At 44.0% G+C, this 27627-nt stretch overlaps 1 protein-coding gene and 1 long non-coding RNA gene across 2 annotated transcripts in view; one reads left to right on the top strand and one right to left on the bottom strand.

Moving 5' to 3' along the window:
• The window catches only part of GNAQ (G protein subunit alpha q), a 292088-nt gene that overhangs the window by 120225 nt on the left and 144236 nt on the right, over window positions 1-27627 (bottom strand). The gene's annotated exons all lie outside the window — the stretch shown is intronic.
• LOC132523578 (uncharacterized) lies at window positions 1119-27010 on the top strand. The gene is made up of 3 exons (XR_009541580.1): window positions 1119-1465; window positions 24576-24936; window positions 26867-27010. It is a non-coding gene; the product is annotated as an uncharacterized LOC132523578 (long non-coding RNA).

The raw sequence follows: 27627 nt of genomic DNA, 5'->3' as shown, positions 1-27627 counted from the left end.
ACGGGCCCAAAGCAGTATGGGCGACCCTGGGTGGACCGACAGAGAACTAGTTAGGAGGGCAAGGTAGTCATTGAGGGGGCAGGGAGATGGCTGGACTATTGACTGTCTTATTTGCCTCCTTTAAATGGGGAGAAAATGCAGCAGAGATAAAGCACATGTCCCCTTTAACCTAAATGCAGAGCATACGGTTCTCTCCTTGGTTAATCCTCCCATGGACAATGGTATCTTTAGAGCCTAATATAAATCACATTGTTACAGTGCTTTAGGGTTAGTAAAGCACTTTTACATACATTTTCTTTCACATACCCCTAACCACAATTTTGTGAGCTAGACGAGGCAAACAGTATTGTTGTGTATCGTAGATGAGGAAATGGAGGCCGAGGTTTGATGGAATTCAAACCGGACTTTGTCACCACAGCCCACGGACTCGCTGTTCCTTGGCAATGACCTGTCCTGGACTGCAAGGAACACTGGGCCACTTCAACCTGCCTGGACAGCGGCTGTTCAGACACCACAATGCTGGCTAGTGACTTAGGAGGTTTTTCCCTTACTAGGATGATCTTTCCCTGAGCAAATTCACCCCTCCTCCCCCAAACTCAGAGCGCCAGGAGTTTGCTCAGCCTGCAAGGCAGTGGTCAGTTATGTCTAGAAACATCCCTTATTTGTTCACGAAAGCCCTGCAAAATGTTTTGGCAAATAAATTCAGAAAGCCGGAAACGCTAATTATTAGGCAGAGACAAACCCACAGTAATAACATAAACAACAAAGTGCCTTTTCAGCGCTGCTATTCAATGTGCCTTCCTGTTGCCAGTGCCACGAAAAACACGCCGGGGAATGGCCTGGAGGGGATGGAAGAGGAAATGACTGCTTCCAAGACCTCGTCCTGTGGGCAGGCTGCTGCCCTCCCATTTACTACAGCAGAATCAGAGAGGAAGGGCGGGTGGGGTATGTGCAGGCAGAGAAAAATAGCTCGAAGAATGGAGCTCCTTAAGAATACAGGGAAGGTGGGGCACTTATAATTCTTTAACGGATGAACTTTTTTGTTTTTAGGTTGGCAGTAAAATGAACGGGGAAATAAAGATTTTGCTCAGCTGGTTGCAGATACGTAGGAACTAGTCCTTTGCCCAGACAGATGCCCGTCTCGGTCCTCCACATATGGCTGTGCATGGCGTGCCTTGTGTAAAGGTGTGTGCACAGTGGGCTCAGCCTGGGGGCTGAGACCCTTCTGGTATTCTGCCCACTCAGCGGCGTGCCTTGTTCAGCCAGGAAGAAACACCTTTTTGTAAGTGGACGCCTGTTTTCATTCACACAAAGGCACTCCCTGTGCTAGCAGCAGCCCCGACCTGGGTAATGGTTTGCGCACGTCAGCTTTCTGGCCTTTCAAGCCTGTGTCGTTTTAAGCCACACAGTCACGTTGGATGTCCTGGACTTAAGTACCAGCCATGTCGAGCCTTACACAAATCGGGTAAGTGCTTTTTTGCTTTCCTTTCTCTGTCTGGAGCAGTAAGAAAAGCCCCACCTTCCCCCATCTCCTTAGGGCCACTGTGAAGCCACTGGGAAAAGTCTAATGCTATTTCTTCCTTCAACATGTCCAGAAATGTCTTCCTCCCACACGGTTTTTCCGTATAGTAACATCACATTCCTCCTCCTCATTTAAGTTCCAAGTAAATAAAAGAAGAAAGCTTGTAAGTTCAATGATGTGCTACGTGGCCAAGGACCACAGGCCCACTTTGATAGGACAACGTCCATTTTCCAGGCAAATCATACACGTTCATGTTATCTAAATTCCAACCACAGTCACAGATCTTCAAGTCATTTCACTAGAGTCGTATGGTTGAGCAACGCCATGGCTGGCCTCTCTGAGCAGCAAATCAAACCCCAAATTGGCTTGCTTCCCCCAGCAGACTGCTGGGATACGCGTTCCTGACCAACTGCAGGAGAGCTGCCAGCTTGATACCGCTTCCAGAGTCGGCTTGGCCAGGGCAACGCTGGAACAATTGGTCTCATTACCTTCTGAGATGACAATTAATTAGTGTGATGGAAACAAGGAGTGGCCTCTCCAGGGAGCCGAGCCTCTGCCCCTCCTTCTGAGGGATGTGGCACTGGCCCCTCGTCAGAGCGAACGTCTGCGTCGGAAGATGCACTGGGGAGGATTCCTGGCCCCCTTGAGGCAGTCTAAGGGGGCAAGAGGAACAGAACACCTTCCAAGGAGTTCTTTGTTGGGGAACAAGAAAGATGAAAGAACTCCAGTAACACTGAAAATCCAACTTAGAACCAGAGATAAATATTCGGCAGTGAAGTGCAACGACAGGTTAGAGAATACATTATTCTAGACACGATGAAGGAAAAAAAAGGACAAATGTTTCATTGAGAAGCGCCTCAGAGCATGGCATAAAGAATGTGTGGTGACAGGAATCCAGCCCCATTGAGGAATCTGAGCTCAGTGACAACATCCTCGGCAGGCTTTATTAGGCACTCGTACCGACTGCATTGCTCAACACGCTGTGAATGAGAACGCGTGAGTCACAGGACAGCACCCCCCTGACTCCAGTCGGCAGCACAGGACATCACTTATTTAACTGTGCAAGAGGATGACTGACTCCCCAGGGCTTTCTAGAAAGGAACATACTATCTCATTGCAGGGGTGGGTGAATTAAAACATGACTCTCAAAACAAGCATCCTAAAACTATTTTAAAAATATAATTATTTAGAAATAATGAAAAGTCCTTTATGAAAGACTGTATATGCTTCATAGCCACCCAAATTCCTAAGCTATAGGTAAAGCCTTGACATTGGAGTGGGGTTGGCAGTTCAGTTAGTGGCCATGTGGAATCTAAAATTCAAACCTTGGTTTAACCATGACCCCCCCCCGGACTCCTCCTCTTCTAGTTCTCCCTGTTCCTTCTCCCAGCCAAACTGAATTAAAATGGTCACCTGCACTGGCTTCTCAACCTGTCCCCTGCCCCTCAGCTCCCAGCCTGTTGTGATTCACCTTCCACTCCACCGCTCCACTGACACTGCACTGGCCAAGATGATCATGTCTGAGGGGCCCTTTTCAGTTCTTCTCTTGTCTTCTTTTCAGTATTTGATAATACTGACCACTCTGTCTCAGACTGTATTCTGTGATTCTTTGATACTACATTCCCTTTTTCTAGAATTTCAGTAGCACCTTGTCTTTCTAGCCAGTACTTCCAAATGTCTGCTAGGCACTCCACCTGATGTCCGTGGTCGCCTTCTACCCCAATGTGTCCCCCAAACACCTCTCGACTGCTTCCCAAGCCCCCCAGAGCAGGTCTGGTCTTCCTCTTGTTTATCTGTCAGAGTTAATGGTGTTCTCACTCACATAGTCGCCTCAGCCAGAAACTGTGGACAATCTTGGCGCCTCTCTGCCTGGAGAACCTCCCACTTCCAGTCACTAAGTATTATTCAGTCTACTGCTTACCCACCTCTCAAGTTGTTTCCCTCCTCTCCACTGCCTTGGGTCTAAGACCTCGTTCTCTCCTACGTGGACCCTAGCAACAGCTTCTAGCCTCTCTTCCTGCACTCAGGGAGCTTTTTTTTTCCTGCGGTACGTGGGCCTCTCACTGTTGTGGCCTCTCCCGTTGCGGAGCACAGGCTCCGGACGCGCAGGCTCAGCGGCCATGGCTCACGGGCCCAGCCGCTCCGCGGCATGTGGGATCTTCCCAGACCGGGGCACGAACCCACGTCCCCTGCATCGGCAGGCGGACTCTCAACCACTGCGCCACCAGGGAAGCCCTCAGGGAGCTTTTAGAAATCCATCTTCCAACCACTACCAGATTATTTCTTGAGAACACAAACCCACTTACGTTACATCTACTCAAAATCCTCCACCTCCCATCCCAGCTTCCCACTTTCTACAGGACAAAGATTTTCCGACGTAAATAAACCCCACAGAGCTTCCTGGTCTCCTCAGCTCCCACTCTGCGCCATTAATCTTACCCAAGTGGACCCCTCTCAGTTCCCCAAGCCTGGAAGTCCATTCGTACCACCATTCTTGTCTCTGTCGAGGTTCTCTTCGTTTTGCATGCGCTCAGTCCAGCCTTCGTGCTCCTTGGCCTTCACTACCCATCTCAAACGCCTCCTTTCCTCTGAAGGCTTTCCTGCCCCCTCCCCATGCCCGTATCCAGACAGTCACTCCTGCCTCTTTTCTCCCACAGCAAATGTGCATCCCCTCCCGGTCAGTCTCACACAGGGTGGAGGTGTGCCCTGAGAACGGAGACCACAGTTTCTCTTTTCTTTCCTCCTCCCTGTAGCTCCTAAAGTGATCAGCGCCTTGTAAACAATCGACAAACATTTACTGGAAAAAGTTCTTTTCCTGCCCTTAGACCTTCACAGGTGCATGTAATTTCACACCCTTTCTCTCTCCATGCAAACCTGTGATGGGGAACATACACATGCATGTTTATTTCACCCAACAAGGACAAGTCTAAGGTGGGGAAGGAACAGCAAAGTTGTACGACTTGCCTAAAATCTAAGAGGCAAAGACTCAGAAATCCAGATTTTCAGATAAAAGACCCGTTTTTTTCTTTATGATTGACAAAAAGTTTCTGTAATAAAACTCCCTAAAAACAGGGTGCTTATTGTGTAGGACATACCTCCTCTCCCACTAGAGAATTTTAAACATCCAATGCTAAGTTTTCTGGTATGTATCATTACCTGGGTATTTCTGTGTGGGGAGCTAAGATCTCAGGTCCCCTAGAGAGTACACAGAACTTATTCTCTAAGGTCATTCTTATCCTTACTAGAGGTCATTGAAAAGGACCCAAACTCAGTGGGATAGGTAGATCACATCAAGCCAATTTCAACACCGCTGTTCTGACTGTCCTGCTTTTCTTTCTGTCTGCAAGCTGTGTCCCCGTGTGGTCCCTCCTGTCAGCCTCCACCTGGATAACCACCCCCCTCCTAATACTGCCCCCGCTTGGTAGGGGGGAGGTGATTACAAATGCTGGTGGCAGCATGTAGTGGGACAGTGGGATGCTTGCTCTGCCTACTTTAATTGTTGCTGCCCTCCTTCCGTTTGCTACAAAGACCCCCTTACTCTCCTCTCTCCATCATTTTTCAGCCTCATGCAATGCACACCCCATACACCAACTGAGCTGGCATCTCCTCTTTGATGTAATGTTTCAGAGGAAGGTTCTTTTTTTTGACTTATGAGGCTTTCTCTTTCAACCCTCGGTGAAAATCAGCGAAGATTCCTGTTCTTATCAACTGAGCGCTTAAGTAAACAGAGCATGTGCCAGAGTCCACAGGATATGGGAAACGAGATTTTGCTGGAGATTCTCTGTAATGCGGTTCTGCTGCTAACACAGAATCAGGAGTTCACATTTCGTGATGAAAAAGAGCATGAAATGGGAAACAGCCAGAACTTCAAAAAGAGGGCAGGGCTGGTTTGCCTGTACCCAACTTGGTCAGGTAAGGTCCATGCTTTTGTAAATCTGGACAGAACTTCCTCCTCTCGCTGAAAGAACACTCTCATTTATACATGCAGAGAAGAAATCACACCATTCTGCCCCGCTCTCATTTCAACAGACTGTCCGTTGTGCCACCTGACCACTTTTACCCACTTAGGACAGTGCCTCCTTTGCCTGGACTCGGAGCTCAGAGGCACAAGAGCTTTGGCAGAGTGATGAGGAAAAGGGATGGAGTGTAACTGTGCAGAGGCAGAATAACCATGGCAACCACGGTTTGCCAACCTGTTCTGCCCTGTTAAGGCCTGGGAGCCCCACGCCCACTGAACTGGGTGTGCTGCTCCTGGTTTTCACACCCTCCACCAGCAGCAGGATTCAAATGGTTGGCTCTTCCAGCCCTTCACTGCAACGTGAATTTACATCCTCTTTCCGGGTATCCATATATCATCTCTAGGAAGCATCGCTATTCAGCTGTGGGGCCTCGGGAAGACTACTAGCACAGAGTTCTTGTTCCCAACCCTTCTCTTTTGTCCTTCACAACATAGTACCTTTTGCAGGCGGCTCAGGTATCTCAGTATCTGAGGAGGAAACCTCACAGTGTTCTATTTGCAATTATATCCCTGGCCTTGTATTTACAGTTATACTTTTTCTAAAGAGCCGAAAGACCTTGACATCAATCCCTCATTTTGTACTTCGATGTCCAGGCAAAGGCGACTTGATCTCCATTTTACCGGTGGAGAAACTGAGAAAAAATAAGGTTGAAGAGTTTATATCCTGGCAGTCTGTGGTGAGGCTCTCAAAATAGTGGCTCTCTTAGCATATACCTTCAGGCATGCACAGATGGAGAAAAGACCTTTCAGTAGGCCACATATGTTTTCTTTTCTCTTTCTATAAAAATTGATGCTATTGTAGAAAAGGAAAAGACAGACAGAACTGTTATCAACCAAATGATGCCAACTGGAAGAAAATTTGAGAAGAGCACACTAAATGTCACTTTCCTGCTTCACAGTCTTTTAACCCCGAAAAACAGAGAATCTGTTGGTAGGAGATCAGGAGTCAGATCTGAGCTGGAGGTATACTACTGTGTGACTCTTCCAGCATATTTTGAACTTCTTAGCTCTTCATCTGAAAACAGGGATAGGGGTGGTTATCTTAAAGGGATGTGTGGGGATTACATGAAATAACGTACATAGATAGTATTAACAAGGCCTAGTCCAAGGCAAACAGTTAATAAAGTTAGTTATTATTATTTATGCTACTGGATGAATAACAGATCCTGACTTCGGTAACAGTGAGCATAATAACATTTTGTTTTCAAAACCATCTACCATGAAAGTACAACCATGGAGACCATTCTCTTGACCAAGAACTTGACAGCCTTTCTGACAGTACAGATAGATCAGAAGGGCCACTGTCATGCTAGATTTTGTGTCATACCCTGAGAAATCTGGATCAGTTTGCAGTTTGAAAAAGGAACCTATGTATTCACAACCATAAGTCACAGATACAGACATGCCAGGTATAATACAGAACAGCGTACAATGGCTACACCTGAGTGTCCTATTATTCTACTAAATTTCAATTTAGGATCTTTGTAAAATTACAACAACAACAAAAAAAAACGACTGCGCTATTTCATTAGAAAAAAGCAATTACCTTATGTTCAGCCTGTCCCATTTCTAAGAATCTTTCCACTATTACATAACCCACCTAAATGAATTTTGGAGCACCTCCAGGCAAGAGGACAGAGCTTGCTGCGATCTGTTGATATGATAATGACAAGTTGTTGCTATAGGAAAAACTGAGTTAGGGGTTTCAAACTATTTTTGAGCCTAAATTGGAAGAATCTGTTTCTGATTTTTATCCTGCAACCCAAATATAAAGCCACTATTTCATACGGCTCACACGTCTCCCTTACGTCCTTTATATATATATATATATTTTTTTTTTTTTCTTTCTTTTTTGCCGTATGCGGGCCTCCCACTGTTGTGGCCTCTCCCGTTGTGGAGCACAGGCTCCGGACGCGCAGGGTCAGAGGTCATGGCTCACGGGCCCAGCGGCTCCGTGGCATGTGGGATCTTCCCGGACCGGGGCACAAACCCGTGTCCCCTGCACTGGCAGGCGGACTCTCAACCACTGCGCCACCGGGGAAGCCCCATTCTTTATATTTTTGTAACTCTAAATGTAGACTCATAAGCATAAGGGTTGTTGAATTCGCTTCTGGAAAAGTACTGTTTCTGTTTTTGTAAAATCACTTGTAGCCCAGAGATGAATGTATTTAAGATTATTAAAAGGTGCAATGGCTGAAGAACACTGTCTCATTAGAAATAAAGAACTGATCAACTTCAAGGTTAGATGAACTGACAGCCCCACTTCCTTCTTAGAAATTATAGGTTACATCAATTTCAAAATTAAAATTCTGGAAATACTTGCTATGGAAATTATCAGGAAATGCTCAAAATAAATGAAGAGCTCAAAATAAATGAAAACAGGGAATATTCGTCACATGGCCAGACTAAACACAGATGGCCAGTGACATGCACACTGGGGGAGTTATCTGTTCATTCACTGCTTCGGGTTTCATTTGCTCATGCTTACTCTTTCTTTTTAAACGGCCCCAAAAGCCAGACACAACGTAGCAGGATGTGAAAACGTCCTGTTTTCTCTGCCCTGGACTGCTCTACTCATTCATGAACAAATGTCTGCGTGTCTTTTAAGGAGATGAGGCCAAGGCAAGCATTTTCCTTCTATGTAGACCAGTGCGATCATGCACCTCTGCTGGAGGGGTGCACCTCGTGCAATCTCTAGGGACAAAGGTGCAGCTGGTATAATTTACTGGCTGGCATGGTATGCATGACAAAGGTATTGATTCTGCTTTTCTATTAAGAAAGTAAAATTACATGTAAGATTTGCTCACCTAGAAGTTCAATGCTTTGTGTGGAATAGAAACGTTTAGTTTAACTGAGGGGGAAAAAAAACCTAACCCTGTATTTCCGAAGAACAAATAACCAGTCTTTCTGGGAAATGGGCAGTTCAAAACTAGGAAATGAGTGTATTTGATAAAGCTCTGCCAATAGTTTATTGGTTACTGCCTTTTGCCCCAGAAATGACTTCAATGGCATGATATGAAAGTACCATTGTGCCCTCGTCCCAGTCCCAAAGAAATTACACAGAACTGTTTCCTAAGAATGGTCAGATGGCATCTTAGTGAAAAAATTTCTCTGAAAACACAAATGGAAATATAGAAGGAAAACAAGAAGAGATAGGAAACTTGGTATTATGGGGGCAGGGGCAAGAAAAATTAGGATTAAGCCAGCAAAAGTAATTGTAGAGGATACAAATAATTAAAGGGAGCACAGAGAACCTTGTTAAAGACTTAAAAAACATTTTTTCCCCCCACAGAAAGTTCCCTTTCATAAAAAATAGGAATCAATAAAAGTAAACTAAAGCTTCTGTGGCTTCTTGGCTAGAGAAGCTAGCTAGGTTTTAGATCACAGTCCCCAAAGAATGATTTTCCAGGTTTATACTTTGATGATGCTTGGTATATCTGTAAAACTAGCTCATTATCTCACCTTTTTTTCTTCTTTGTTGGTTGAAATGAGATCTATTTTGCATGAAAACATGGAACATATCTATCATTGGAATAAAAATCCCATGATTAAACATGCAGAAACAGATGCCATCACTGGTAATGTTAATCTATTAAAACATTTAAGGGCAATGATGTTGAGTTTTAATTTCCTAGTGAAAGTTCCACTACCTTCCAATAATAAAAAAATGCAATAAAATGAACCATAAAGAGAAGCCCTCTGCCATTTGCTATAAATGTCATGATCGGCTGTAATATGAGAACAAAAAAGGAAGTGAGTCAATCAGAAGCATCTATTGATATTCTGTGATTGCATTAAACACAGAAAGGCATTTAATTCTTATAATTAGTTCTTATATTTACTGTAGACTTTAATCAAAATGTACATATAGTAAACCTTCTGGTCAAAGGAGTAAGAAAATAACACAAACTATAACTAAATTCCTGGCATAGGGCTTGGCTCATGGGTTTTGTTTACTAAATATTTCTTGAATGAATCAATAATCTAAATACCATTTATATCTGCTTTATATTTTGGCATGGAAAGTGCCTGCTTTTCAATTAAAGGCATTCCTGAGCCTACACAAGTATTTTCATTCTCTGACTGGTGTGGGCAGAGGCTGTGATTTAAGGCTATGGTTTACCCTATTGTGAACCACCAACTCTGGAGGACTGAAGAGGTGTCTAGGTTCTCAGTCTTGTCACTTCAGCCTCAGCTGAATATATATACATTTCTTAGGAATGAAGGATATCTATAATATGTATCCTTATATGTATAATAATACATATATAAACTTATTAAACTATTATATATTAAACTGTTACTAACAAGTAATTAGGTAGATTGTCTCAATCTTTAAACAAACTAAACTAGAATTTTTTCTGTAGTAACTAATATCAGTATTTCAGGCACAAACAATTTACATCTGGCAGCATATGACATCTGAGTGACTGTTTTCTGATGGAGAACACCTTTAAGAGGATGGAGCTCACCCCAGACTTTACATGATATCCTAAGATCACTTGAGAAACACAAATTAAACTCTTCCAACATGACCATGGCAGAGAAGGGAAACGACAAAGAAAGACTGTCAAAATTAAGAGGACTTTTTTTTCACCTTTTTTTAAACCATTTTTTAAAAATTGAAGTATAGTTAATTTACAGTGTTGTGTTGAGCCTTAGGTGTACAGCAAGATGACGTCTTTAGACAATTACTTTAAAGTTATTTTTATTTTATGATCTATACTCTGAGTACTTTCTAAATGGGTCTGCTTAGTAAGCAAGTAAAAATTATTCCTGGAACAGTCAGTCTGTGTATCAATTAAGCCTTTGTTACCGTTTCATTATTTTACCTTGAAAACCAACAACATGAAATAAAGAAGGGATTTAAACCTGACCTCTTATCAGCAGTTCTTTTAAATATTGGTTCAACTGAAAGGGAATTCTGTGAAGAGGGAGGAAATAATCCGTGAAATCAAGATGTGTTATTACCATCTGGATCCAAACCTCTTCCAAATTCCCTCTCACTGAACTCTCCCTTCCATCATCATGGAGAAGGGAAAGTGGACCCTCTTGGTAATACAACACCACCTCTTCTAAAACCGCAGAAAAGCTGAGAGGTGAAGCAGGGCAACTGGGGAAAACGAGGGAGGGAAATTCAGCCCCATGCAGGTTCAAGTGCGCTGGAAAACCCAAACATGGAATTGTCTGGGTTCTCTTCATCACCGCTGGCCTTAGCATCTTACTACCTCGGGCCCTTTTCTTTACCAAACACGGAATTCTCTGTTGTTAAATTCAATTATTTTCAACAGGGATCTAAAGCTTGGCCTACATCTCTTAGCTTTGTGAGATTAGTGGTGTACCGTTCCCTGAAATGCCACTTTTAACAACATCACACTTCTCATCTAGATCTCTGTTTAACCTGCAGGGATCCAGACCCTACGTGGTACATACACACTGTGTTACAGTCCAAAGGACGAGGAGGGTAGGAGGGAGGCATCTACCTAAATTCCTGCCCTGAATGTTAACGCCTGTTAATAAAAAAAGAAAAAACCTTTTTGCTCTTTTTAAAAGGCCATTTTCTTTTCTGCTGTTTAACTTAATGAAAAAACAAGTTACAGGTGAAGCACGTTGAGCAGGCAATAAACGCTCTTTTCGGTTTTGAATTTAGGTTACATGTTTCACATAGCATTAGGCTTCTTTTTATTTCCTTACAAACTCCCCCAAAGCTTTTTTAAACAGAGCTGTCAGCTCTGTTTGTTCCAGCCTCTGATTTACAAAGAGCCCGTGGGTTGAGAGCGAGCACCCAGTCGGAGCTGCCACCGCGTTCCCACCACAGTCCTGCTTGTGAACCTAGGAGCAGAAATCGACCCTTCCTGCTTTCCACAGCGGTGCTCCCGGCTCGCCCCCATTTAGGCAAGTAGCACACAGATTTGGGGGGAGGGGATGGTTTTCAGCCCTGGCTCAATCATGGGATTAAGTCACCAGACCGGAAAGTAGTGTAGGTTCTGTGTTTCATCCTCTGGCACTGGAATTCTCATTCCAGAGACATGGAACCTGGGCCACTGAACCTGGGAGAGCTTCTTAACACAATACACGGCCTGCCCCACTTGGGGACCACTGCTCCACATCCACAGTAATGAGCAAATCAAAGTCGGTGCAGGGTTCTGATGCTAAAAATCAGTCCCTCTCTGCCACTTGGTGTGACTACTGCTACCTTCATTTCCCTGCCAGGCCAAGGGGTTGGTGTCTTCACTTCTCACGATTCCCTAATTCCTCTCTCTTAATCCATCTTTTGCCCTCAATGGGTGGCCAACATTGCTTTTATAAGTTTCCAAAGGCCTACCTGCGGCCTCAGTCTTCATTCTCTTCTGTAATATCTGACACCATTAGTCACTCTTCCTTTTTGAAAGTGCTGGCTGGTTCTCCAGCAACCCCTCTAGCCCTGCCTCCTTACTCTCTTTGGCCACTTTCTCTCCTCTGGCTGACCTCTGGGCGCAATCATTCCTCCAGAATTTTATGCCTAGCCCACTGTTTTTCTCTCTGCCCTTGACGTCTTGGCCGTTCGTTGAGCCACAGCTATTAACGCCCAAGCGTCTGGCTTCTCCAGCCCACTCCTCCTTCAAAGATCCTGGACCTGCTCTGTGACGGCCTGCCGCTTTACTGCTCTAACCCGGGGAGGGCTGTGTGCACCTCAGGTCAATTAACTTCTTTCCCTGGCCTCCTCTTGATTTTCCTGTTTCTGTTACTGTCATTCCATCTTTATACTTGGGTCCCATCATACCAGCTACGAGTCTCCGCTTCGTGGACTGTTTCTGTGCCTTTGCCCTACACAATCAACCACATTAGCAGAGTCCTGCCTGTTCCTCCCCCAAACGGTCCCCCTGTGCTGACTTCCCTAAGTTCACATCGCCTGCGTGAGTGCCTACACCTGCTTAAATACCAACTCGTAGAAGATGTGTTCTCCAGTCCCCTTTGAACACAAGGCCTCTCTTCTGGGGATTACTATTCTGTAGCAAAATTCTGACACTTCACATATTGCTGATGAATAACAACAAAATGAAACCCATAAACTAACAGCCAAGGAAGGTATATCCTTACAGTATAGTCAGAAGAGTTAACCTATTCACTCCCCTAATGCGTGGTTTGTTTTGCTGTCACCACAGAAATAGGTGGATGTAAAATAATGATACATTTAATAATTTCACTGATTCAATTCCATACTTTGATCCATCTCTGTTTGGCCACGCTGTGTATAATAAAAAGCAGATCAAGCTTATTAACCCGTTAGTATGAAACTTGAAAACATAATCTAAAAATCACCTCCGTTTGTGTAATGTGGAATCTTTGCTTTAACGTAAAGAAGCAGCCGTTGCTTTGCTTCTTAACATATAGATATCAACTCTAAGCCCTGGCAACCATAAGTTCCACAATGATAACAGGATTCAAAGTTCAAGGAAACTAACTCTAGACAAGATGTTCATGCGTTTGTAGATTTGGACAGGCTATATAACAGCACTTTTTCAATAGAAGGAAAGATTTTAAAATGCTATTTTAGAGTACTGTTAAGCTGTCACCAGCCATACAGAATGCAGTGAAGTATGAGGCCTACTGTGTAGGATAAAAAGTAAATGCATCCAACTTACCCTGCAGCTATTCTGGGTCTTAAGAGAGACCCACTGGCCACAGCAAGCCACTTGTGAGCTAGCAAAATTAAATTATAACTTTTTATGCTGGATTTAGTAAAGTATAATATATAGTGGCAGAAACATTCAACTGCTTGAGCAAAGAAAAAAAAATCCCTGAATTCATGCAAAAATTTTCAAAGGAGGGCTTCCCTGGTGGCGCAGTGTTTGAGAGTCCGCCTGCTGATGCAGAGGACACGGGTTCGTGCCCCAGTCCGGGAAGATCCCACATGCCACGGAGCAGCTGGGCCCGTGAGCCATGGCCGCTGAGGCTGCGCGTCCGGAGCCTGTGCTCCAAAACGGGAGAGGCCACAGGAGTGAGAGGCCTGCGTACCGCAAAAAAAAAAAAAAAAATTCAAAGGAAGCTAACTTTCTATTCTTCCACATTTAACAGAAGCCATGAAATACTCGTAGGCTGAGATTTCACATCAAGGTTGCCCTGGAACAGAATCGATATTTCCCAGTAAGAGAGCCCATGGCCCCCAAGGCTCTGCATACTGGCTGGGGCAGGCAGCGAAGGAGATCTGTTGGTGTCTGGTCTCCTAGGCAATCCTGCTCTCTCAACCCTGCAGCTCAGGCAGCCCACCTTTCTGACCTGGTTCTCCGCCAGACAATGCCCAAGGGAAGGATAATGCACATACATTGTCACTAATGACGCCAGTGACCTGCAGAAGCAGATACCATCCCTGATTTACAGATGAGGAAACTAAGTCTAGGAGAAGATAACCAATACGCCTAAGATCTGGGAGGTTGGTTTACCTCTAAATATCACCCGCTTCACCGCCAGTGGTTCTCAAGGGAGGCTGACTGCCTCCTGCTTCCCCCCACCACCACCCCCCGCCTGCCCCCGGGATTCTGGCTGCTACAATGACTGCGGGACGGAACTGGCATTGAGTGGGCGGGGACCAGGAATTTCAAATGTTTTGTAACACACTGGACAGTTCTCACCTAAGGAAGAACTGTCCTGTCCCACGAGCAACAGCAACCCACGAGAACACTGTGCCATGATACTCCTGGAGTTTGAAGGGGGAGAAACCACCTTGAGGCCTCACCAATTAATGTTGTCAGCAGGCTAGGGTGGCACGGGGGGGGGGGCAGGGATGTCCACTAACACGGGTGTCTAAGTGAACATACATGAACCTTTTCTTAATTAACAGAATGTAGCTAACGTAAGAAGGAACCCTTTGAAGAAGACTTTACTAAATACTCACAGATAACGAAAGGGAAACAAATACTGGCTGAAACATGAAACTAAATAAGACAGCTTCTCCCATCCTAGCTCCCCAGCTGGATGCCGGGCACCTCATTAGCAATGACTGCTCAAGAAACTATAGCAAGGCTCCCAGAAGTCAAGACCTAGGATGCTAACAGTTCCTTGGTGGGACAAGCTCTGCTTGCCCCCGCTGGTCCCTGCTTCTCCCCTGCCTCCCTGCATGGACTGCACGGCACCAGCAGTGTGCCTGGACCTTCTGGCTCTCAGACGGGTTCAGCCAAGGGGGAGCTCTGGCAGGAGGCCTGAAAGCAGAGCATTTACCTCCCTGGCTCCTTCCATGCAAGGTTACCTTAGGCTAGATGTATTCCCAACTGGAGTCCACGGCTCACCGAAGCTAACAAACTCTACGTATCTCTCACTCTTTGTGGTAGGCAGGATGATGCCGCCCCCGCCCCCGATATCCATGTCCTAGTGCCAAGAATCTGTGAATATATTACCTTACATGGCAAAAGGAAATTAAGGGTGCAAATCAAATTAAGGTTAATCACCTCATCTTAAATAGGGGCATTATCCTGGATTATCTGGGTGGGCCCAATGTAATCACAAGAGTACTTAGATGTGGAAAACGGAGGCAGAAGAGGTCAGAGGGATGCCACGCGAGAAGGACTTCACCCACTGCTGCTGGCTGTGAAACTGGAGGAAGGGGCCACAGGCCAAGGAATGCAGGAGACCTCTGGAAGCTGGAAAAGCTGAGAAAACGGATTCTCTCTTAGAGCTTCCAGAAAGGAAAGCAGCCCTGTTGGCACCTTGACTTTGGCCCATCTAACCCATTTCAGACTTCTGACCTCCAGAAGTCTTGTTTTAGGCCACTGACTTTGTGGTAATTAGTTACAGAAGCAATAGGAAACGAGTATATTCTTTTCAGGTTCTGGTAACCACTCACCCCCTTTTCTGGCCTAGATCACTGACTCTCCTTGGTGGTTCCTATCCACACCTTTGCAGAGAGCCTCTTCATAAATAAACCATATTCTCCCCCATTTTGACTGCGCCCCTGTTAGAACCCAGAGTAACAGACTTCCACCTTATCATTCGGCTTTTTCCCACTGAAAGAAAATTAATCCTTTTCATTCTAAACTCCAAATGGAGCCAAATTCATTAAAACCCAGGACTCCTCTACATTTGTCAGTAACCTATTAATGTATTTCTCTTAACAAACAGCCCACTTTGCTATTGCATGTATCCTTCCCTACCTGAAAGGCCACTAGGGCCAACCATCAAGACAAGAGTCAGTATCAAGTCAGCTCAAAATGATGACACCTGGCACAAACTTTCAGAATGTCATTTCAAGAAACTGCACGTAATTTATAATATTAGGAGAATAAAAGGGTCCTTCTCTCATTCTTACCTACGCATTTTTGTGAAATTACTGAACCAATAGAGTAAGAAAACTCTCTGCTTCATATAATCTGTAGTCTGGGACTTCAGGAACTTTCCGGCTCTATCAGATATCAGCCTTGGTTAGAAAAATGTTATTTCAGGATAACCCAATTAGACACTGTAAATACCAAGGAGCAAAGTCCTTGGAGCTGTACGTGTAAAAAGCAGCATTACCAACCATGCAAAACGTTTAACTGTTGGGGAGAGAAGGCTGAGTGGTCAGTGGGCAGCGGCAAGGAATATCATGGGGACATGGCCTGACCACAAGGCACCCAGAGTTCTATGCCCAGCTCTCCTAGTCACAGGCTCTGTGCCCTTTGGCAGGTCAATTTTTTCTCTGGATCTCAGCATTTCCCCATCGTAATGAAAGGAAATTAGATTACCTTTAATAATCACTCCAGCTCTCATGTGCTATGAGTCTATGAAATACTGAGTTGGAAAGTGCTACAAAACACTAAAAAAGAGGTCAGTAACGATTATCATCAGCCTTAGTGATGCTCATTCATTCATTCATTTATTCATTCATTCAACAGTCAGTGAAGGTAACTCTGTGCCAGGTACTATTTCAGGTGCTGGAACTAAAATGATGACCAAGGTACCACCCCTACCCTTGAAGAACTTATTGAAGAGAAATATATATTAAATTGTTAACACTGCTATATTAGAAGTTTACATATGGTTCAAAGGGGACACAGACAATAGTGTTTGATTCTAATATTCCTGGGAGGGGAAAGAGCAACCATGCTTGATAAATTCTACTTTTTAATAATTATTTACCACTAGCTGGTAGAACAAAGACGGGCACTGATTAAAAACAACAACAATGGGCTTCCCTGGTGGCGCAGTGGTTGAGAGTCCGCCTGCCGATGCAGGGGACACGGGTTCGTGTCCTGGTCTGGGAAGATCCCACATGCTGCGGAGCAGCTAGGCCCGTGAGCCATGGCCGCTGAGCCTGCGCGTCCGGAGCCTGTGCTCCACAATGGGAGAGGCCACAGCAGTGAGAGGCCTGTGTACCGCAAAAAAACAACAACAAAAACAACAACAACAACAAAATAAAACCAGATCATCACAGCCAAAATCGTTAGTTGTGTTATCTTGTCGACAACCTTTACTGATTGCCACGGCTGAGCAAATTATCCAATTATCAGTGGTATATATTAACCATATCGATGGACAAAATAACCCAATCAGGAGTACTTCTCTAGAAACTTCACACAATAACGCCACAGTTGCATACAACAATGAGTTATAAAAGGAATATAAATATAAAAACTGAGTAGTTCTTAAATTAAGCATCACTATCTTGAGTTAAAAAAGGATAGAGGCTTAGAAATTAGCTGATATAATATTTAGTCAAATATTTTGTCTAAATTAAAATAAAAAACTTAAAAATGGTGGCATATAAAAGTTGTCTTTTTTATTGAAAGATAACTGTAGTCTAGAATTTATTATTAACATTGTCTTTAAAGAAATATATTCACGCTTTGCATCTTTTTTTTTTTTTTGCGGTACGCAGGCCTCTCACTGCTATGGCCTCTTCCGTTGCGGAGCACAGGCTCCGGACATGCAGGCTCTGCGGCCATGGCTCACGGGCCCAGCCGCTCCGCGGCACGTGGGATCCTCCCGGACCGGGGCACGAACCCGCGTCCCCTGCATTGGCAGGCGGACTCCCAACCACTGTGCCACCAGGGAAGCCCTGCATCTTAAACTGAGAATTAAAAGGTGTCCTCCATATAAGATTTTAAAACAGGTAGTTACTGAGCTTGAAGAATGTACCAGTTGAAATCAGAGCTCCTTTAGTAAGACAGAGTACATTCCGAACATCCTTTCTGTATATCTCACCTGTGCAGACATCAACCTTTATCATCCCCTGCCCTCCTCCACCCTGTGCTCCATTTCAAGACCCAGATCAAACCCCTCCTCTTCTTGCCTGAGCACCCAAGCTCCCTAGGAACTCTGTAATCAGATAGCACTGACTGTCTGTGCCACCCATTTGGGCCCTCAACATGGAATGACTTTTTTTGTTGCTGGTTTAACCATTCATTTGTATTCCCTCAACCAAACTGAAACTTCCACAGAAGCCAACATGAGATTTCAAAATTTTTTGTATCACAAATATTGTTTTCCTTTTCTAAACTACTTCCAATTCCTTTTGCTCCTCGGATAAAGGCCGAGTATAAAGAAAGAAATAAAGGATCCCCCAATAAGGACCAGAACTGTGTGCTAATTATGGTAGAGTCTTAGTAAAACATTATTAATTGAATGAATGATTTTAAATGTTTCAGTCAAACCATCTATTAAGACTGTGGGGCTTCCCTGGTGGCGCAGTGGTTGCGAGTCCGCCTGCCGATGCAGGGGACACGGGTTCGTGCCCTGGTCTGGGAAGATCCCACATGCCGCAGAGTGGCTGGGCCCGTGAGCCATGGCCGCTGAGCCTGCGCGTCCGGAGCCTGTGCTCCGCAACGGGAGAGGCCACGACAGTGAGAGGCCCGCGTACTGCAAAAAAAAAAAAAAAAAAAAAAAAAAAGACTGTGTACTCATCTGAAACAAATCCCAAAGTGTGAGTACAGAAAAGTCAAGCAGAAGCAGAGCATCCTTGGGCTCAAACCCACGGTGTGAATCCATCTCCAGGTGGCCCTCAGGAGGAAAAAGGCAGTCTTCTTTTGTGAATGGGAGGAAGTGACAAGAACTGGGTGTGAAAGCATCATATGCAAGAGCACACATTCAGGAAAATAATCTTGATTCTAAAGTGCAGTCCTTTCTATGAATTAAAGTTGTATGCCATTGAGAACTGGCTTATCCAATCTGGATTATTCCCAAACACAGTATCATGGAAGAGGGCTGAAGACAGGTCTAAAAGACAGGCAGGGATAAGCAGAGCCTTTCAAACATCTCATCATCATTAAGCGCCTTTAAAATAACTCAAGTAGGCTATGGGCACAAATCACAAACCTGGGCCAAAAAGGTAGCTTTGCGATATAAACCTATCCCCAAACTACCAGCTCACAAGCACAAATATCAGCCCTTTTAGACCTCAACAGAGCCAATTTTGCTTAGGGGCAGTCAACAGATACGAGTTACCGACACCCTGACCTCTTGTCACAGATGCAGCAAGAGAAGCATCAGCATATATACAAAATACAGTCCATGGGGATTGGTCCCAGGATCCCCCTTGGATACCAAAATCCAGGTATGCTCAAGTCCCTTATATAAAATGCCATAGTATTTGCATATAACCTACGCACTTCCTCCCGTATACTTTAAATCATCTCTGGATTACTTATAATGCTTAGGCATGTAAATAGTTGTAAATACAAAGTAAATGCTATATAAACAGCTGCCAGTGTGCAGCAAATTCAATTTTTACTTTCTGGAACTTTCTGGGATTTTCTTTTTCTCCAAATATTTTTGATCCATGGTTGGTTGAATCCACAGACACAGAACCTGCGGCTACAGAAGGCCAGCTGTACACCTTTATCTTTGTAAGTATATATCACAGGATAAAGTGTATGAATGTGTGTTACTTAGTAATAGAAATTGTAGCAAATTATATTACTAAACCAATTTAATCTAAGGGCAGTTCTGTGGTTATACTTTTCAAAATAACTTCACCAATTTTTGGTGTTCAATGCTGATCATCACCTAGTTTTTCCAACTGCAATAATGCTTTTCAAACAAAAAGTCAACCTTCACTGAAATAGACTAACCTTTATGAATTATGAGTCACAGGATACTTAATGATTCGTAGCATAGTTTGGTTAACAGACTTATTTTTAATAAGGAAACAGTTATTAAGTTTCTTCTTAAATGATGACATTTTCCCAAATTAGCTTTAAACAATTTAACTCTTCAAGAAATATGAATGCTAAATACTAGAAGACAAGCTGTATTTTTTGACCTAGTCCACATATTTCTTATTATCAACAATATTACTTTCAACTGTTTCCCCACTGACTGCCTTTGTCAATATTTATTGACAAAATTTTAATTTCTTAATCAACGAATCATGTAAGTCTTCTACCATTATTTTGATTGGAAAAAACACAAAGAACTGACACTCAGGAGAGGAAATTTAGTTGTATAATCTGCAGGACAAGCCTGATGAAACTAAGTCAGATAATTATATTTTCTACTCTTCAACGTTAAGCCATTTTCTTTCAGTGGGAATAATGAGCTCCGACCAAAAGCGCTTCAGGAGAAAACTGGAGGAAGAGTGATAAAACTAACAGGTCATGACTGCGTACCTTTATCACAGCATCCCAGGGCCACGTACAACATTTATAAGAGAAGACTTGTTGTATAGGAACACAATCATTTGGGTCAAGAAGGCTAAATAAGTGTAATCAGATTAAGGAGAATTTTGAATTATTCCCTCTTGGGATAATTTAGTTAGCTAAGTTGGTAAACAACCATATTTGCTACACAGAAATGTAGAGAATTGGACAGGAATTAAATCTTCTTAAATACTACTTTAATGACATCACTGCCTTGCTGAAAAATTCAAAACTGCTCTCAAATGCTTCTAGGATAAAACCCAAACTTCCCTGTGCAGCCTATAAAAATGCTCCTTAATTTGGTCACTTCCTATCTATATAATTTTATGAACAACTACCCCTCAACAGGGCCGTGACTCACTCTCTTCCGAATGGACTCCAGTGCCCTCTCTATGCCTGAAATCATCCCCTTCCTGGAATGCCCTCCCCTCACGCCCCATCACTCAAGGCCTGACACAGGGTCTCCCCGCTTTGCCATTAGGTTCTTCCAACCACTCAAGCCACAGAAAATGCTGAAAATATTTAGAATTTCTAATTAGATAGAGAGATAGATGTGAAATTTTTAGTTTAAGTACCTACATGTATATATGAGAGAGATTCCCTTCTAAGTAGTGCCATGACAGCGGGGACTTTGTCTTTCAGATCTTTGAAACACCCGCAGTAAGAAACACTGCTAGAACAGGATAAATGACTGCTTCCCTTCATCATCCGGTTCTTTTCAATAACTCTTGAAGGTAATATGCTGATATGACAGTTTTTAAGACTAGGATTAAAAAAAATGATCTTCTGGGTCAAGAAGGCTATGGGCTTAATCAGCTAATGGAGAATTTTTAAATAGTTTCCTCTGGGGATGACTTAGTTACGTGATATCGATGAACACATTTGTGACGTATAAATGAGGTTAGAGGAGGCTGTTTAAGAAGCACGTTTGAAACGTCAGATAAAGTCTGATGCCACTTTTAGGTGCCAGCTTTTTCCCCACCAGTGGCGCATACCCTACCCCAACTGTAACACCTCCAGCTGTGTACTTGAAGTGGGCACGTTTTACTGAATGTAAAGTGTATCTCCAAGTTAGTTTAAACAAATGTTTAAATCTTTGTTATGATTCTGCCTACGAGATACGTCATACAATAGGCTACACATGGTAGCTAAACAACTAAAAATGAGTTGGCGAAAGACAATTCAGCTTCTTCTTTCTTGTGCTAACATTCTGCTTTCTTAAGACATACCTCCTGGGTTCCCCAGAAGAGAACTACAGCCTTTCACCCAGCCCTGTACTCTTCCCACATCACAACCGCTGCGCGTTCCCAGTATTAACGCTCAGGAACCAGGGCCGAGTAGCCAGCCCAACAGTCTGCTAATGTGAGACTAAACGTAGAGCTCAGGAAAGTTATTTTCAAAACACTCAAACTGGCTTGAGTTCCTCCCTGCTTCTCTAAAGCACAGAGCTTTTAGTTTTTTATTTTGGGGGGCACTGGAGGGTTGGGGGGAAATCCGTTGTGACATCTCAGAGGGGTCTTCAACAGCCGTGGGCTTTTCTGATCCCTTCTAAGGTCTTCTTCAAAGGCAAGGTATTCAAGTGCTGCTTTTTGGTGGCTCCCTCTCTCCACACCCTCACTCTGCTTTGCTCCCAATGTCTAACTTCATGGTGAACTCCCAGATGGAGTGATAAAGATGTGTCAGTTATCCAAAGCGTGCTATAAAAATATCACTGTCTTCTGATCTATAATAAAACTGTAGAGTTTTACTGCCTACCTGAGTGGACAAATGTGAAACCTATGGTTCTTTAATATGAGACCAGCTGCCATTAGAGAAAAAGTACTCCTGTAGGACAACTTGAGATTTTCTAATTACTGGAGCAACACTGAACTTTCCCCAGGGTGTGTGTGTATTTACATAAATGGCTACAGTACAGGCAAGGGGCAAGAGTGGAGACCAAAGCTTTGGACAAAACACTGGTATGCCCTAAATTACTATCTCAAGTATGCTGAATCTAAAGGTTTACTTTATTCCAGGGATAATACAGAATGAGTTTTAATAGTTCCTCCAAATCAAACACTAGGAAGCGTGAGTGTCCAAAATTTCCTGAAGGACAAATGCTATTACTTGTTTGTCAGAAGTCTTATAACTTCCTGCTATATCATGTTTTATTATCTATTATTCAATATTTCTTGAGCATTCACTCAGCACTGAGCTAAGTAATGGAAACTATGTGAAATAAAATGCAGACACATTATGGTTTGGTTGTAAAGTCTGCACTTAAAGTAAAAATTATATACGGTCAAAATTATCTGTGAAAATTCCTAAAATCACTGTCAAATTATGCTTAAACTACTAGGATCTGAATTTTTGAAAGCCTAAAAGACAAAAGAAAATTTCTTCTGTTTCTTTTAGCATTTCAGCTGTGGCTTTCCCTTTCCTGAGGGAGCACTTCACGTAAGGTGAATTTGCCGGCTGCTAAATGTGTATGTGATACAGTTTCTGGGTTAAGAAACTATTTCTGACGTTAGTAAACCCACACTACAAATACATATTTCACATGAGGTACAGATTAGAAAGCGCATTTTAACTCCCTTTAGCAAACTGAGTTCTTGACCACAAACTTGTGTGCCTGGTGTGGAAGAAACGATCTTCCATGTCATAGATGGGGACGATGAAGCCCAGCGAAATGGAGACACATCCAAGGTCGCACACAGAAAGGACTCCCCTGGTCCTGTGCTTTTACAGCACGCCAGCCTCTGCATACATACCATGCTCGGACACACGAAAGGGGCTCGTGCATACACAGAAAGCAACACAACACACCCCCCCACCCCCGAGGCTGTGCAAACTGACAGCCCACTCTCCCAGGCGTAAGGACTAACGCCAAAGGAGAAGAGGAATAGCCAAGGTGGAATCTGGCAGAAGGAAGATCTGGCTTAGAGGAGGGTGAGAGGATATTCCAGGTCAGGAGAATGTTCCCAACAAAGGCACTGGAGGGAGGAAAGAGCAAGTAAATTTGCCTCCCTGGAAGGAAGAATGTCCTGGAAGGTACAATAGAATGAGGTTTTGTATTCCTCCCTTGGGGTCTAACCCTGAGGATGTTACAACACTCCAACATCCCACTTAGCTGAGGCTGGCTGAAGAGCAGAAATAAATGGAATGGCCGTAACAGTGGCGAACAGACGTTTGCCCGTACAATGAAATATCTATCTGTTTTCACATGCAAAGTATAAGAGCTGATACCTACTCGTAGTAGGGTACAAAGAGGAAATAAACCTTGTTATATCTATTACCCATTACCCTTTCTGAGGCTTGACTTGGCCCCCAAGGGAAGTAAATGCTTATGTGTTCTCTAACAGGGCTAATGGCAGAGATGCCTATTTATTCTACATTTATTTGCAGTGCTCCCGGGAGTTGAAAAATTCCCTCCACCAAAGGAAAGCACATATAGGAATCAAATCACTAAGCTGCTCTTCTTTTACTACAATAATGCATTTAGGAGTTTGTTGGCAGGTGTCTTTGTTTGGCATTTCCTGAGACATAAGAACAAGGAAGGGGTGGGAAGGGCCAGGAGGAGCGAGCCAGGGAAGAAGAAACGATGTCTGGAGGAAGACAGTGGAAGGCAGCCACCAACACTGCTTCTGGGCCCAGGGGACGAGACGATACCAAATATCCAAACGTGGCTATGTGCCCCTGCATTAAACAAATTAAGCACAGAAACAAAACATCTCTCTCATTTGTGTTCCGATTTCATGATCGGGGGTGGTTCACACAAATGCATTTAAAGCCTTCCATCATTTCTTTTCTTAGGTAGAAAAAGGGCCAGGCACTTCACACAGGATATTAGGCTCAGACTTGCCTCAGGTAAATCCATAAAGAAGGTAAAAATGAGTCTGTCTTCACCGTCTCACTTACCCTCTCTGGAACTTTCTACCTATTTCTGGCCTAGGGGTGAACTCTTGGGACAGTGACGCCGGTTCCAACATGCTCTTCCTTCCACTTCCTCCTACTGCCCGCCCGATTTCATATCTGTTCCACCTTAACCCACTAGCCCAGGAATCTGCAGATAAAAGAGAGGCATTCCCCATGGCACTCACAGCCCCCTGGACTTTGGTAGCTACCATTTCTACTTATATTCAGGGTGGCCTGGCAAAGCAGGTCATCTAAAGTTTCAAGTTCAGTGTGATTTAGCTGACCTACTGAGATCACTGAAAACCAAATTCTCAGGTTAGGCAAAGGAGAGAAAAAGAGATGACTTCATCATTGCTTCAGATAATGAACACCCCTCAAATTTAAAGAAGGTCAGCCAGTTACCCTACATCCCAGACCTACTTCCACTTGTGTTAGAAATTAAATGCTCTACACAGCCTACGTGAATCTCTCCAGTCAAAGGGTGAAGGGTTACATTAGCCCACAACTTTGCAGTTAGAATAGTAAACATAAATATAATTTAACTTTTTACCAGGCTCAACAACAATCATCTGTGCTAACTACCCCCCAAAGAAGGTAGGAGCCACCAGTCAGGCCGACAAGCTACTAGGCTGAGAGCCTGAGTATTCACTACAGCCTGGTCCATCTCCCCACCTGCTGATTACTTCATGGATTTGCTTCCCGCAAATACATCTCCATGGAGCTCTCTGGAGACGCCTTGGAAAATGTCCACGTTCATAGATCGGAGCCAATTTTGATGCCAATAAAGAGCCTCAGAAGCTGAGCTCATAAACCGGTCACCCCTTTCCTGGTAATTAGAAGGAGAATCACGGAAGCCGCAATGCTGAAGGCATCGCTTCACATTTCAGTCATGCAAACGGTGGGAAGCTCTCAAAGTGAGTGTCATAACATGAAGGCCATGCTCCAGAGCAGCGTTCAGGGAAGCCAAATAAACTAAGAACCTTAACCCCAGTCTCCCCACCCTCTGTCCACACCGCAGTCACACTGACTTAACTCAGGGGGGGTGGGGAGTTTGGCTGAAAAGGGGGAGACAGTGAAGAGAGAGACCTACACACAGCGAGGTGCATGATAGGCAGTTTCCCCAAATCCAGTCACCCTCATATTCCACCATACAATTTTCTGCCATATCTGCATACCACCAGGATTATTTAGTCATATTTTTAAAAGACAGTTTATACCATAGCTAAAATTGAAAAACTAATATCACATTCCGTATACCCCTCCCTATACAAAGTATAATTATTGACTTTTTAAAAATATTGTCAAAGAGAATGGGCACAGAATCCGGGAGGGCAGTGGTGTGCGAGCACGGGCACAGATGGCCGAGTCTGGTCTCCTCCCTGAAGGAGAGGCAAATCCCAGGACGGGGCAGAGCACATGCCCAAAGGGGCAGCGATGTGACCTACTGACGGAGGAAGAGGGCTTTCAGACAGGCCTGGGTGACACTCTGAGCACCAACCACAGGACTATCTAGGTGAGTTAGGCAAGTTACTTCATCACCCTATCCCACAGAAGGGCCACAAACCTCCTTTTCACAGCGATTGTAGAAAGCAAATAAAATAACGTACTAGCACTTAGCACCCTGCTCAGTACAAGGCATCTATTATAGTTGCTGCTGCTGCTTTACCTCTAAAAGGAGGAAAAGCAAACACAGCTCCTGGACAGGACTGCCCTAAACCCATTGTTTTTAGCTCATGTTTATGAAGGGATTGGCTTACTTGGTGCCAGGCATTATGCTAAGCACTGGACATTAATGCTCATTTGATCCTTATCTCTTTGGAGCCTCCCAATAACCCTATTAGGTAACTGTTATTAGTATCCCTATTTTACAGAAGAAAAAAGTGGGACTTGCCCCAGGTCATCCGGTAATAAATCAGTGAGCTGGCTTCCACTCTGGTTTCTGTGAAAGCAAATAAAAACTGTGCAGAGCTGCAGGAGCATGAACTCTGCTACAGCACTGCCCTCCGCTTGACTTTCCTTACCTCTTCACCACACAGTGTGGCCTTAAAGGGCCAAAATTCTCCACACAGAGTAAGTGGGGAAAAATCAGTTCAAATACATTTTCATGTCTATTATATTATAAATTAAATGTAATAAATCCTTTCAACTAAATTTATTTTCAATAAACCTGCCAAAAAACCCACACTTGGAAACACTTGAGATGAACCATTTTTAATACTGACATCCCAAGAATGATGAGAAAGTCCTATGAATGAATGTGTAGCTGTAATTACCCTGTAACATTTTTCTCTAATAATGCCTCTACTGCTTGTCTTGCAGACCAACCCTCTCCAAAGCGTATTGTGGTAGCTCTTCAAATATTCTGTACTCTCGTATAATTTGTTTATATTCCCTATTCCATTTCACAGAGACTGTCATTATGAAGGTTATTATTATTATAGATTTTTCACGCGATCTGAATACCAACTGCAATGGCCTCAGTAACAGAGTTCCCTCGACATCCGTTGCAAGCATGAGACCCACAACCCATCAGATGTTTTCAAGGGACACTTGAAATCTGCTCAAGTTTAAGGGAAGCCGAACTGATAGCTAACAAATTAATACATTTTCAAGCACAGATTCTGTACATTTCTTGAGAGACTGCTGTATCATTTTTCAAACTGGGGACTCTGCCAGGTGGGAAGAAACACAAGTGGGTGGTAAATGTGCTTCCTCCTCAGGTTAAGCTTGTTATTTGAGGAAAGGCGTGATACAATTAAAGTATCCTGCTTTGATTAAAAATTTTCACATGAAACTATTATGACCCCATTTTCTACTAGTATGATCTAATTTTCTATCCAACAGGAATAACACATCGTCATTGAGTCAGGGCAGGCGAAAATGGGCTTAAACTGCCCTGCAAACAACACTGCCCCTTCTGCCACGCCCACTTTTCTTTGTCATCCTATCACTGCTGTGGCCTCTCCAGCCGCAGAGCACAGGCTTCGGACGCGCAGGCTTCGGACGCGCAGGCTTCGGACGCGCAGGCTTCGGACGCGCAGGCCCATCGGCCATGGCTCACGGGCCTAGCCGCTCTGCGGCATGTGGGATCTTCCCGGACTGGGACACAAACCCGTGTCCCCTGCATCAGCAGGCGGACTCTCAACCACTGCGCCACCAGGGAAGCCCTGAGGTTCAAGTTCGATTAGCTCTGGTAAGTGTGTCATCCCCGCCCCCGCCCCCGCCCCTCCAATGTGTTTTCAGTCCATTCTACTAACTAAAACTTACTTTTTTTTTTTTTTTTGGCCGTACAACGCAGCATGTGGGATCTTAGTTCCCGGACCAGGGATGGAACCTGCGCTCCCTGCTGTGGAAGCACGGAGTCTTAACCACTGGACCACCAGGGAAGTCCCTAAAGCTTACTTTTTATCTCTCTCCCACACACCAATTGCTTCCACATTTGACCTGGTCACCACACTTTGAATGACCATGCCCCTCTTTCCCACGAGCCCCAGTGCTCCATGAGGACAGAAGCAGGGAGTCTCATTCTCCCCTTGAACCCCAGCACCTAGCACAGTTTTTAGAACTTGGTGTGATGATCAATAGATATTTGTTGAATGAATGAC

The sequence above is a fragment of the Lagenorhynchus albirostris genome, chromosome 7, assembly GCF_949774975.1.
Source record: "Lagenorhynchus albirostris chromosome 7, mLagAlb1.1, whole genome shotgun sequence".
Classification (NCBI taxonomy): Eukaryota; Metazoa; Chordata; class Mammalia; order Artiodactyla; family Delphinidae; genus Lagenorhynchus; species Lagenorhynchus albirostris.
This window is presented reverse-complemented; position numbering and strand designations above follow the sequence as displayed.